The sequence below is a fragment of the Cupressus sempervirens genome, chromosome 5 (assembly GCF_028749045.1).
Source record: "Cupressus sempervirens isolate cs-2001-9-10 chromosome 5, ASM2874904v1, whole genome shotgun sequence".
NCBI classification, from domain to species: domain Eukaryota; kingdom Viridiplantae; phylum Streptophyta; class Pinopsida; order Cupressales; family Cupressaceae; genus Cupressus; species Cupressus sempervirens.
The window spans coordinates 366,240,899-366,255,029 of record NC_143122.1 but is presented as its reverse complement, the minus strand read 5'-3'; positions in this window follow the sequence as shown (position 1 = coordinate 366,255,029).

Genomic DNA, 14,131 nt, shown 5'->3' with positions numbered 1-14,131 from the left:
AACTAATAATGATATGAAATTTTTGTAACATCAAAAATAACACACAATTAATCAATTGTATCCAACAATCTCCCTCTTTGGCATTGATGGCAACACAACATGTCGTAGCATAATGAAATTTTGGATTTAGACTTGAGATCTTCCTCTGTCAATGTGAGCTCTTCCTTTCATTGGATTTTGTTTGCAACAGCTACTACCAAGTTCATTCAGAACTTTCTCCCTCTTTGGTTCTTTACTTTTATGCTAGTTCAAAAATTTCTCAAATATGATAGTAAACTTCTCCCTCTTTGACCACACATGCCAAAAACAATAATTTAGTAAATACCAATGTACCTTAAGTACTAATTCATCTGCAATATGCCCTTGCTAATTCTGTACCAACTGATTGATCTTCAATAAGTTTTAGTTGATGCATTCACTAAACTTCATTTAGTGAATTTTAGGTAGGGGAATGACCCCTAGCTTACCTATTAGATACAAAAATGCATCCTTAGGTAATGGCTTGGTGAATATATCTACAATCTATTCCTTTGTATTCACATATTCTAATATGACTTCTTTATCTTGCACTAACTCTCTTAAGAAGTGATATTTTATAGCAATATGCTTTTTTTTGGAGTGCATTACTAGATTCTTTGATATATTGATTACACTAGTGTTATCATAATATATGACAACTAAATCTTTGATCTCTACCTTCATTCCTTCCAATAGTTGTTTGAACCAAACAATGGTAGAACAATTGATTGTTGTTGCTACATATTCTTCCTCTTCTATGGATTGAGATGTACAATTTTGCTTCTTGCTTGTCCAAGATACTAGTCTTTTACCAAGAAAGAATGGTCCACCACTAGTGATTTTTCTGTCATCAAGACTTCCTACCCAATCAGCATCAGTAAATACTTTCAAGTTCAAATTGCCTTCAAGTTTGTAACATAAACCATAGTCTTCAGTACCTTTCAAATACTTCATGATTCTCTTGATTACCATCATGTGATTTTCCTTGAGATTTGCTAAGAATCTTGCCACTATTCTAACTGCTAGAGCAATATCAGGCCTTATGTGTACTACATACTATATTTTTCCAATCATTGATCTATATGTAGTGTTCTCTACTTCTGTGGAATCATTATTTTTGGAGAGCTTATGTCCAATAGACATGGGGGTTCCAACTAGTCTTGAATCTTCCATTCCAAATTTCTTTAGTATCTCCTTAATATACTTAGATTGAAGGATGTATATACCATTCTTGTTCTACTATATCTACAATCCAACAAAGAATTTTATCTCACCAAACATGGACATCTCAGATTCTTTACTCATTTCTTCTAAAAATGCTTTGCACAAGTCATCATTTCCTATAAATAGAGTATCATCAACAAATATTTCTACCAATACAATCTTCTTGTTTGGTCCTTCCTTGATAGACAGACTACTATTATTATTAGTCCTTTGAAAACAAATCTGTACCAAGTAATTATGGAGTCTTTCATACCAAGCTCTGGGAGCTTGCTTAAGACCATACAATGCTTTGTGTAACTTGCAAACCATGTCTCTTCTACTAGGATCTACAAAACCTTCTAGTTGTTCAATGTAAACTTTTTCATCAAGAATTCCATTCAAGGATGCAAATTTGACATCCATTTGATATTCTTTAAATCCTCTATGTGTTGCATATGCTAGTAAGGTTCTAACACCTTCTAATCTTGCTATAGGAGCAAAGGTTTCACCATAGTCAATACCTTCTTCTTGAGAATAACCTTTGCACACTAGTCTTTCTTTGTTTCTTAAAAATTTTCCATCTTCATTCAGCTTATTTCTAAATACACACTTTGTACCAATTACATTTTTATCCTTGGGTCTAGGAACAAGAGTCCAAGTTTTGTTCTTTTCTATCTGTTATATCTCCTCATTCATTGCTTCAATCCAAATTTCATTTCCAAAGCATCCTTGACACTTCTAGGTTCAAATTTAGCAAATAAACATGTACCTTTTAATTTTCCTCTTGTGGTTGTTCTATCTTATTTGTCTCCAATGATCTGCTCAAGTTCATGATGTCTTCTGACATATCTTGCTAACACAAGCTCTTTGGTCTTTGAATGAGTTCCACCATCTTCTTCTTGAATTTCAATTTCAAGCTTAGGTCCTTTTGTCTATGACTTTGGTTCATTAGGCTCAGTTTGAACTAGCTCAATAGCCTTTGATTGTGACTCGGGTCCTTATATCTTAGGTTGCACTGTCTGCAACTCAATAACTATTGGAGTTTTTGGGGACTCAGGAGATGAAGCTTCTTTTCTATCAGATAGATTTGTGAGGGTATCAAGTTCATGGTAAACTAATATTCTATAATCTTTTGGCTCCTTGTTGCTTTCTTCTTCACTCTTTTCTGCAAACTCATCAATTCTAACATGTGCACTTTCTATGATTTTGTGAGTAGACAAATTCAAACATCTGTATGCTTTACTTTTGCAAGAGTATCCTAGAAATATGTCTTCATCACCTTTTACATCAAATTTGTCTTTTCTATATTCTTTCAATATATAACATTTGTTGCCAAATACTTCCAAGTAACTTACATCAGGTTTGTAGCCATACCATAGCTGACAAGGTTTTCTGTTTGAATCTTTCTTCAACTAAACTATGTTTAAGGTATGATCTACAGTGCTAATAGCTTCCTTCCAGTATTTGAGAGCAACATGCTTTTCAATCATCAAGGTTCTTGTACAATCCATGATAGATCTGTTTCTTCTTCTAGCTATCCCATTCTACTATGGTGTACCAGGGGTTGATACTTGTCTTTTGGTTCCTCTTTCAATGCAGAAATTATTGAATTCATGGGAGATGAATCCACCACCTCTGTCTGATCTTAAGCATTTCAACCTTTTTCCAATTTCCTTTTCTACTATTGCCAGATACCACTTGAATTTTTGAAAGGCTTCTAATTTATCTTTTAGATAAATTACTATCATCATTCTAGAATAGTCATCAACAAAAGGAATGAAAAAATTTTCTCCACTATAGCTTTCTATTCCAATAGGTCCACATAAATCTATATGAACAATTTCCAAGACTTCTTTTATCTGATAGTCTTTGCTTTTGAAGCTAGTCTTTCCCATCTTACCAATTTGGCAATTCTTACATAGATCCATGTCAGGCTTCTTCAAACTAGGAATACCTCTTACTCTTCTATGTTTGCTTATCTTAACCAAATTATCAAAATTCGCATGACATAGCCTTTTGTGCCATAACCAAATTTGCTCTACTTGAGCAATAAAACATAAACAATCGTTGAGATCAAGATAAAATAGATTTTTTTTTTCTTGCCAAATCCAACCAAATTTCCTTTCCCATCCAGTAGTTTGGCCTATCCATTCATAAACTCTATCTTGAATCCAATGTTATTTAGTTGTGCCACACTTAGTAGATTACACTTTAGTCCTTCAACCCAATAGGCATTATCACATACAGGTTCTTTATTCAATAAGATAATCATTTTCCTTTTATGTTCCAAGGTTCATTGTTTCCAAATCTTACACTACCTCCATCATAATATTCCATGTGCTCAAATTTTGTTTTGTCTCTAGTCATATGATGTGAGAAACCAATATCAATAATCCATATATCATTTTTGCTAACATGAGAAATAAGTGCCATCTTATCTCCTTCATCATCAGATTCATCTTTTACAGCTATATATACCATTTAATCTTCACTTTTATCAGAATCTTTAGCTATAAAAAAACATTTCTTATGTTTGTCCTTGAAGTTCTTGTAGCTCTTGGAGTCCTTCTTGCCTTTATGCTTATTATTTTCTTCTCATCCTTGATTTCCTTATTTGGATACCTACTAGCAATGTGACCAACTTCTTCACAAGAAAAGAAAATCAAAGGACCTTTACCTTTGTACTTTCCTCTTCCTTTGGAATACTTCCTTACAAGCAAGGCTTCAACAACTTCAAGATCACTATTTGAACTTTCTTTTGATGATCCATCTTCTTCACTTCCTAATTGACTAGACTTTGATTTCTTACCCTTCTCTTTGAGTGAGAGTTTAGCTTTAAATGTAGATTCAATATTCTTTGAAGCAGGAACATATTTTTCATAGTTATCTAATTCAAAAGCTGGCGATCTTCCAACTAGAGCATCCAAGCCTAATTTATTGTTTGGATAACATCTCATTTCTTGAATAGGAGACACTCTAATTGCATAAATAGGAAGAAGAGAGAACTTTACTTACAATAGTTTCCTCCTTAATGTCTCCTCCAGATCCTTTGATTGCACTTATACTGGCCTTGATCCTTTCTACATATTTTGCAATGTTTTCATCTTCTCTCATTCTAATTTGATCAAATTGTCCCTCTAAGGCTTTCTGCTTTGTCTCTTTTTACATTTTCATCTCCTCCATAGATATCTTTTAGTTTGTTCCACATTTCATAAGAAATTTTGCAAACCTTTACCTCATCAAATTTAGTATAACTAAGAGCACTGCAATATATATCATCATGATATTATGATTCTTATTTTTAGCAATATCTTCAACTGATGAAGTTCTAGTGGGAGTCTTGTATTCAACATCAAGATACTTGCAACTTGAATCACTGATGGTAGCCAGATGTAGCCTCATAAGTCCTTTCCATGCTACAAAATTGTCCCTGTTCAACTTGGGAATCTCTCTTTTGTATGACATCCTGGTCTTTAGCTTAGGCCCTTAAAACCTTCTCTAAAAGCACCAAAATCTCTTATACCAATTATTGGAAATATAAGACGAGTGACTGAGAGGGGAGGGGTGAATCAATTACTACAAAAATAAATCCCAGATCCCTTAGATGTCAATACAAAATGCATACTGTTGAAGCTCAATAAACACACAAAATGTTGTAACTCGGTAATAACTAAATTAGTTTAGTAAATGCTTAACATATAAACCTTTAGATGTTGTCTGTGATTAACAATACCTTAAGTAAGTTTCAAACACATAACAGAAAATAGCAAGAACATATTTGACACTAGGATTTAATATGGAAACCCAATTTGGAAAAAACCACCAATTGCAACTAGTTACTATTTTTTACTCTTCTAAAGTGAGCCCTATTAGGAGCCAACCCTATTAAAGGTTACAAAACACACTATTAGGTATGACCCTATTAAAGGATTTAATCACCCCATTAGGAGTGGCCTTGTTAGAGGTCTTGAGAACAATTCAATAGAATTGCCACCTTGTTAGAGGATTTGAAAATAGTTGTTAAGCCAACTCTGTTAGGAGATTTAGATCACTACTATAATGGTTAGAGAGTAAAAATGAGATGACCTAATTAGAATGCAACTTATTTTTTGATTATAGATCTCTTTTCTAGCTTGTATTTGATCCTTCCTAATCAAATATATCTTTGCTGCTCCGTGAGGATATTCTTCTTATCCTTCAAATTCACTTCCTCTTCTCATCATTAAATCTTCAATAACATCTTCATGACTTGCACACTTTGAAATCACAACTTGACCTTATACTTATATCTTCCACTTTATCAAGTCGACTCAAATACAACTTAGAATAATCAATAGTCATCACCTTAGTTGGTTGGAATCAATAGATAAATCAATTAAACTTAGTACAAAAAAATAAGAAAATCCTTTGATAGCTGACCTAGCTTGGTAGAAATTGACTCAAAAATAATTTCCTTTGTTGACCAACAAAATCTCAATTAACACTGCAAACTTGTGAAAATCCTCTGACTACCGAGTGATCTCAGTTAGCACTAGTTCCATCCAACTTTCCTTTGTTACCCAAGTGAGCACGAGTAACACTCACTTTCTACAACTTTTCCTTTGACATCCAAGTAAACTCAATAGACACTACCTTCTGAACTAGGAAAATACAAGAACACTTGGTAGACACTGAGAACTATTTCCATTGCCTAAGTGAGCTTGACATATATTGATGGATAATGATATGACATTTGTGTAACATCAAAGACAACACACAATTAATCAATTGTATCCAACAAAGTTTGTCTCTAAGGAGAAGATCCATCATTGCTATTCATTCAAGTTCTTTCATTATTTCTCTATCGCATGTCACGTACATTTCCATAAATAAGGTTTTGGCTTCTTTAATTTCCTTATGGTTTCTTTGAGTCAAGGCTATTACACTTACATACTTGATCACATATCAAAGGAATTGTATCTATAGAGGTAAATGTATCTTTCACTTGATAATATTCAAACCTACTACATAAAAGGATTTTATTTATATTTACATTTATCAAGTATGGTTAATTCCTCAACCTAGGGCTTGACCAAGGAAAGTCCTCATCCGACACCAACCCCCAAACCTTTCTTTTGCGTGTTGATTTGCAGGTTGGGAGCAAAAAGGATTACATATATGGAACCTAAAATTTGCAATCTTTCTGAAGTCATCAGTTTTGGAGTTGCAAACTATGTCTACTTGGTTGTAGGACATCCTTCCAAGTCAACCTAGTCCTTTAGTCCTGGATTCCAATGAGATTTATGGGTTTTGTTTGTAGACACCTAAATTTGATTACACCGCTTTAGTAATCCTATTTAGTTATCTCTAAAGGAATCATTAATTAAATTCTTATTTAATTAATCCTTTGTCATCCCCTAGCTGATTAATTTAATTAATCATCTATAGTCCTAATTGATAAATCAAATAACCTATTATTTATCAATTAAATCCTATTCTTCTATCTAATTCCAAAAATCCCCATTTATTAAATAAATCTATTTGATAAATAAAATCCTCAAATCCAAAAACCCCTAACCTATCCCTAATCCTCCATTTAGCCTAATCCACCCCATCCACCCATACTAACCAAGCTTAGCCACTAACTCACCCACCCTCATTAATGCCATCCACTTGCACATCTCTAACATCCCTAATCTAATCCTAAACCCAAGCCTAATCCACCCCCTAATGTTGTCACATTCCCTAAACAAGTTTAAGACTTTCCTAAACCAAATCAAAGTCTCCCCTTAAAATCCCCAACCACCAAGTCATGAGTGCTCTTACAAACCATAAAAGACTCTTACAAGCCCACTCATGACTCTTACATCCATCTTCCACACTCATTCCTCTTACATCTCTCTTACATACTCAACCCCACTCATCATGCCTTTAACCAACCCATTACCCTACCCTCTCACACTCATCCTCCTTGTGACAAGTGTCACCTTCCCATTGGTGCTAAACAAGCACAATCCATGTGCTCCCCTTTGAGTGCATCTTAGCCTTCCTTAACCATCTCCCCATCCTTGCATCTAAGCCCTCCATCCCTCTACCCCTTGGCCTATAAATTGAATCCCATCCCAAGCCATTCAACAACAATCTTTGAGCTAAAGTTACCATTCTATTTTGAGAACCAAAGTCATCAATCTTAACCTTATAATGCCAAATTGAGAGTTCACAAGGCTACCAATTTACCATTACCCATCTCCACCATTGAAGCAATTGGGCAAGCAATTGAGCATACATCCACATCAAAGGACACATCTACAAAATCAAGGAAGCATGGAGTGTTTTCTCTTTTGAGGTTTGCATTTCTTGTTTGCTTTCTTTTTCTAAGCATATATGTGAATTTAGTTTTTAGTTTGTGAATGTTTCTCTTATTGTTAATGTTCTTTGCACACTAAATCTTATTCTACATTGTTCATTTTGACATTTTATTTTGAGATCCACGGTCAAAAGCTCAAAAAATATTTAGGTCCGAGAGTTCTTGAACAAAAATACATCTTCCTCTATGCATTTCAAGTTGAGTCTTTCATTTTATTTTTCCTTTCATATCTTTACCCTAGATTTACATCTTAGTTGGGCTAATTGTCTTTACATAACATCTAGATTTACAATAGCAAAGCAATTAGTTCAATTTCACATTCACATTATCCTATTAAGGGCCTAAGAGAGTGCTAGTGAAGTGCAAGACTTCATCTTATTTAAAGTGCTAGCATTTTACTACTAAACATTTTCTTGAACCCAACAAATCCCATCTTTTTTATTTTGGAGTTAGATACCTTAATATCACTTCTTTGGAGTTAGATCTCCCTTATTTTGTATTATCTCTCTTTGTATGTTAGATTTTGGTGTATCTAGATCTACTTTATATTAAATTATTTTCATTGGTGGTATTTAGATCTCCTTTTGCATTATTTTTATGTAGCTTCCATTGTCATATACTTGCATTTTGAAAATACAAAAAAAAAAAAAAAAATTACATCTAGTTCATCTTTAGATTGCTTTTCTTTTAAATGGGGTTGTTATCTTCATGATCTTCAAGATATTCCATTTTATGCATATGATGAAGCTTCAATATCTTATTTTATTGAGGCTCATGTTACTAGAGATGATGTGATCAACCTTTAATGATCCATGATGTTCCTAATCTTAATAGTACTACTATTTGGGATGAGCCCTTGGATAGGAATATTGACTACTCTCTTCCTCATGAAAATTTACCATCTAATGTGTGCTTTCCTCCCTCCTTGGATGATTCTCCTATTTGGAATGAAACCTTAGATAAGGACATGGATTATTTCCTTCATCATGAGAGACATTTAGATGATCAACCTTTGTCTATGCATTCAATCGATATACCTTCTATACATGAGGCCTTTACAATTTGTGTTTATCCTCCTCCTAAGAGTGCCTTAGATATAGAAGACCAAACATTTATCCTAAATCTCACAATATATCTTACTACAATATGGTTCTTATTGAAAATTATGATTCTTATGGCCTTATTTTCACAAATCTAGCATTAATTCCTAAGGATCCTACTCACATTAACTCTATGAGTTGTTTCTCAACTCTTAAAGATTGGGAAACCTTTTATTTAATACCAAAATTCTCCATTCTTGACTTTATACATCCAACACTTCTATTTGATGAGTAAATGTATAGTGCATGCTTTTCTTTGCATTTATATCTAATTAAACCTAAGAGATATTCTTTATCTATTATTCATCCTTCTTTTCAATGAATTTCTTATGCTATGTTTGATATGACTTGAAATATTGAATGGTATTATTTTCATGATCATTTTACTTGATACACCCATATCCATGTTATGTTGCTCCTAGTTATGAGATATTGTCAGGCTATCTTTTGGAGGCTCATTGTTCTACTTTGTGAGTAACATAATAGTCATTTTCCTTGTCTCCTCACTTGGGGGGGAAAGGCCCTACTACCTCTTCTTATCTATATCCTAACATCCATTTTTCTCCCTTTGATGACTTGTTTTCCTTTTATATGAAGACATGTTTTCTTGATTTTATTGATTGTGATTACTTGTGGACTAACATCTTGAGTGCAATCTTATGTTTTCTTTAAAGCACATGTCTATTATAAATTGAAAGCACTTAAGGAAATATAATGTGACCCTTCTTCTCTTATTTTTCTAATATCTTTTATGTATTTGTATTCTCTTATAAAATGATATTTTATCTTGCATGCATTTATCATGTTACATAAAGATTAATATCCTATGTGCAATATTATGTTTGTAAGAAAATATTTCATAATAGAATATTATAAAAATTATTCAATTATATATTGTCACTGATGTTACACAAATTTTATACTCTAATCGAGCACTTTCAGTTGGAACCAAGTTCAGAAGACTCTAGTATCAATCGAGCAAGTTTAGGAATTCTTGTGTAAACTGAGTCAGGTCAATTACCAAAGGAATTCAATGTAAACTGAGTCAAGTTGGTTACCAAGGAACTTTGTGGTAACTGAGTGACCCAATTTTAGTCGACCTTCAACAAATTAATTTTATCTATTAGTTGGTTTATGCAAGAAAACTCAGTAGATTTTTTTTTTTTTTGAAAGGGTATTCAAGCTGGCTTGACATTGGGTTTCATATAAATGAAAGGTCAAGATGTGGATTGAAATAATGAGAAAGTGGAGAAGAAGATAAAGAATGATATCTGATTTAGAGTAGAGTATCCAAGGAGCTATAAAGAATATTCTAATCAAGGAGAATCTAGAGGATAAGCTAGAACAATGATATGAATTTGCAATTCAGTTGCATTGTCAATTAGGTCAATCATTGTTACTCTCTAGTAATTGTAGCAGTGAAGAAATCTCTTGACCGAGTTGACTTAACAACCATTTTTTAAATCCTCCAACCAGGTTGCATTTCTAGATTGAAGTGTCTTAAGACCTCTAACAAGGTCACTCCTAATAGGGTCATATAAATCCTTTAATAGGGTCACACACAAAGTGTGTTTTGTAACCTTTAATAGGGTTGGCTCCTAATAGGGCTCACTTTAGAAGAGTGAAAAATTGTAACTAGTTGTATTGGTTATTTTCCCAAATTGGATTTCCACATTAGATCTCAGTGTCTCATGTGCTGATGTTATTTTCTTATTTCTTTATCTTTCTATAACTAAGTTACTAAAGGTTATTACACATCATTATCTTAAGATTGCTTTATTAATCAAGTTACAGTTAATGTTTAGTTCTAACCAAGCTGTGAGTGATAAGGAAGTTTATATTGACATCTAAGGAATTTGGAATTATTTTTGTGGTAACTGATTCGCCCATCCCCTCTCAGTTACTTCTCTTATATTTTCAATAAATGGTATCACAGTTATTGGTGCTTGCAAAAAAGGTTTCAAGGACCTAAGATAAAGATCAAGATGTCTTACAAAAGAGATATTCCTAAATTGAAAAAAGATAACTTCAAAGCATGACAAGATCTAATAAAGCTACAATTGGGAACAATTGCAGATGCAGGCCTAAAATCCCTAGAGAACCAATATGTGTCACCTCCTAATCCTTAAGTGTGGATTTGATTGTAGATAAAAGTAATCACAACACAATGATGATTGACATTTCTTTTGCTCTCAATTATGTTGAATTTGATGAAGTCAAAGATTATCCTACTACTCATGAAATGTGGAACAAGTTACAAAAGATCTATGGAGGAGATGACTATGTCAGGAGAGCCAAAGTAGAAAGTTTAAGAGGCCATCTTGATCAAATGGAGATGAGAGAAGATGAAAACATTGAAAAATACAATGAAATAATCAAAGCAAGTGTGAGTGCAATCAGAACCTCTGGAGGAAAAATAGAAGATAAAATAGTAGTCAGTAAGGTATTAAGAACTCTTCTTCCTATTTATGCAATTAGAGTTCTAGCTATTCAAGAGATGAGATGTGAGCCCCAAAGAGATATAATTTTAGATGCACTAGTGTGAAAATTAACAACTTTTGAGTTGGATAACTTTGATAACTATCTTCCTAGATCTCATTGTTGGCCTGGTTTTTCACATTCAAAAAGAAATTTATTTTATAATGAAAATCTAGTTGATTCATTTGAAATTAGGGGTTGTGTGTGTTAAAATTTGTTTTCCCTAGGTAAAACCTCTAATTTCATGTTTCCCTAATATTATTTGTGCCCTAAGTTTTCAAAAATAGGGTTGCATTGGTAACTTGGTTCCTTTTAAAACATACGTGAGAATTTTTTGCCCTTCAAAAATATTTTATTTCAAATTTTTCGCATATAAAATCTCTTCCCAAAAATTTACCCCAACTACCTAAGCTCTAACCATGGTTTCAACTATGATTCAACCTACATAGTGTTCCTTTGAAAGTCTTTAACCTTATATGTTTTAAGCCTTAGCCGTTGATCATGAGAAGATCAATGAGTGTCACTTTCCTGCAATTTGAAACTGCTTGACCTTTAGTGATGCAAGGGCATCTCCTTGGGACCCTTTTGAAGACCAAAGCACCAGGAGGATGAAGATATGATGTGGTCTTTCATGAAATAAAGTTTAAGTGATTTTTAAAAAAGCATATATTTGTTATAAGTCCTAAAAGGACAAAATTGTGAAAATCTTGCATTGTAAGAGAAATAGGGAGTGCATAGGTTAAATGAGTCATTTTATAGGATCAAATAGTTGGTCATAGTAAAATCATGTCAATTGATAGGTTAGAAGGTTCATAGGACTCATTAAATGCTTGTTGTAATAGTTTAAGAATTCAAAATTTCAAATAGTAACAGTTATATGCATTTGGAGGGAAAAGCCATAACTTGAATTTGGTTAAAGATAATCATGTGTAACCACTTGGAAATGGTTAAGGGGTTCCTATAGTATCTATATAAGGTCAGGAACCTTCATTGTATAGATAGGTACAATGATTGTATAGACTGCTCCATAAATGGAATGAAAAAGCCTTGTTTTTTAGTGCATTTTGAAGATTTCTTGGTGTTTTGAGTTCCAATTTGATAGGAGTAAGTGGTATGATCATTTCCATTGATTTTTAACACTATTTCATGAAAATCTACTAACTTTTCATTGCATTTTGTTAACCTATTATTCACTGATTGGCTGGAAACGCACATTTTCAAGCAATTTTGAGGGTTTTTACTAATAATCATGGTCATTCCATGATATATTTCTGCTGTTTTTCATTGGATGGCTCAAATCTAACATGTACATTACAGATATTCACTAACATTTGCAGTTAACAAGGTTTGAAGGATAGCTATCCACTAACATGGGTGAAAAATGGTGAAAAAGGGCCTAGTAGGCGCAAGCAGTGGGAGTTTGGCCTTAAGGAGGGCATGTTTAAATGTTTGGTACATGTTTTGAATTTTGAAATAATTATTTTTGCACTTCCAATTGGGTCTGGAAGTTCTGGCATGTGGGAGATCTAGAAAGCCCTAGGAATAAGGGTTTCAAGAGGGTAAACTTGGGGCTTTTGGGGTTAGAAGGCTCCTGGAGTGAAATTGGTTGAAGAATCGTCTAATTGGGGACATATTTTGGACCTTTTCAAAATTTGAAGTCTATATGTTAAGTACTTTTGTGAGTTGCTTTGTAAATGCACCTATTTCATATGCTTGTCAACAAGGGGTTTGTGAAGGAAGTCTAAAACTTGTCAAAGAAGTCATAGTTGAAATTTTTTAAGTTGAACAACTCCAAAAAGGGTATCTAAGAATGCAATTTCTTTTCCTATTCCTTTGAAAAAGTTAGGAGAAAACTTGAGAAAACAGGTCCAGTAGAGCTAATTTGGGTTAGAATGTTGGAAGTTGAATAGAAGACCAAAACTGGTTAGATCCTACCTAATAGACCTTGTTAACATTATTTGAATCCACCTTAGGCATTTGGAGGTCTTCAGAGTCATTGGGGTGTACTTGGGCTAGTTAAGTGCCTTAAGGGCTAGTGGGTTCTAGGACAAACTTTTCAAACCTGAAGAAGTATTCTTACCTATCCATCACCTCCATTGACCACTCTACATCATTTAGATAATGTAGGGAAGTGACATCTTGACATGTGGATTTTTTGATGTCATCTCTTTTGTGGGTGGTAAAAGGTAAACTTGTTAGAATAACTCTGAGTTGTCAGAACATAGTGGAAATTTAGCGCTATTTCATTGGATGTAATTGGTGATTAGAATAAATTAAAAAGGATGTGTTGCATTTTTTATCATCTAAAGATTACCAGATGTCACTTTCCCACTTTATGAAAGTGCCTAAACTTTAAAGAATGTGGGGAAGTAGAATCATTACATCTATCCTTATGGAATACTATATGATCAAGCAACTTTCATGATTGTCGATCTGTAAAAGATTGATGGTGAGCACTTTCACACATTATAGAGATGAACAAAATTTAAAGAAATTAGGAAGCACCTTGTTAACACATGGAATTGATGAGGTTATTTCTTTAGTGGGTTGCAAAGTTGGAAAGGTGTCAGAACAGTTGGAAAGGTGTCAGGACAACTTGGCAAGTTAACATCATTTCATTAGACACGGTTGATGACTGGATTTAAAACATAGAAGATCTTGTGGAACTATCAATCTTTTGGAAATCGACAATGGGTGGTTCCTTAGTTTATAAAGATGGTTGAGTTTTAGAGAATGTGGGGAAGTGACTTTGTGATATGTGGCCATGTGGACTCAGTTATTCCAAAAGCTGCCAGGTAATGTTGAGGTGCATTGCATACCAAATGTGTTGTTCTAATTTGCTAAGGTGTATGGCATGTTTGCTAAGGTGGAAAATGAGCTAGATTAGTTGGCCCAAAAATTTAAGGCAAATACATTTATCATGTAAAATTCTCATGATCGTCGATCCTTAGGAGATCGATGATCAGTGCTTCCCCGTAATATGGAA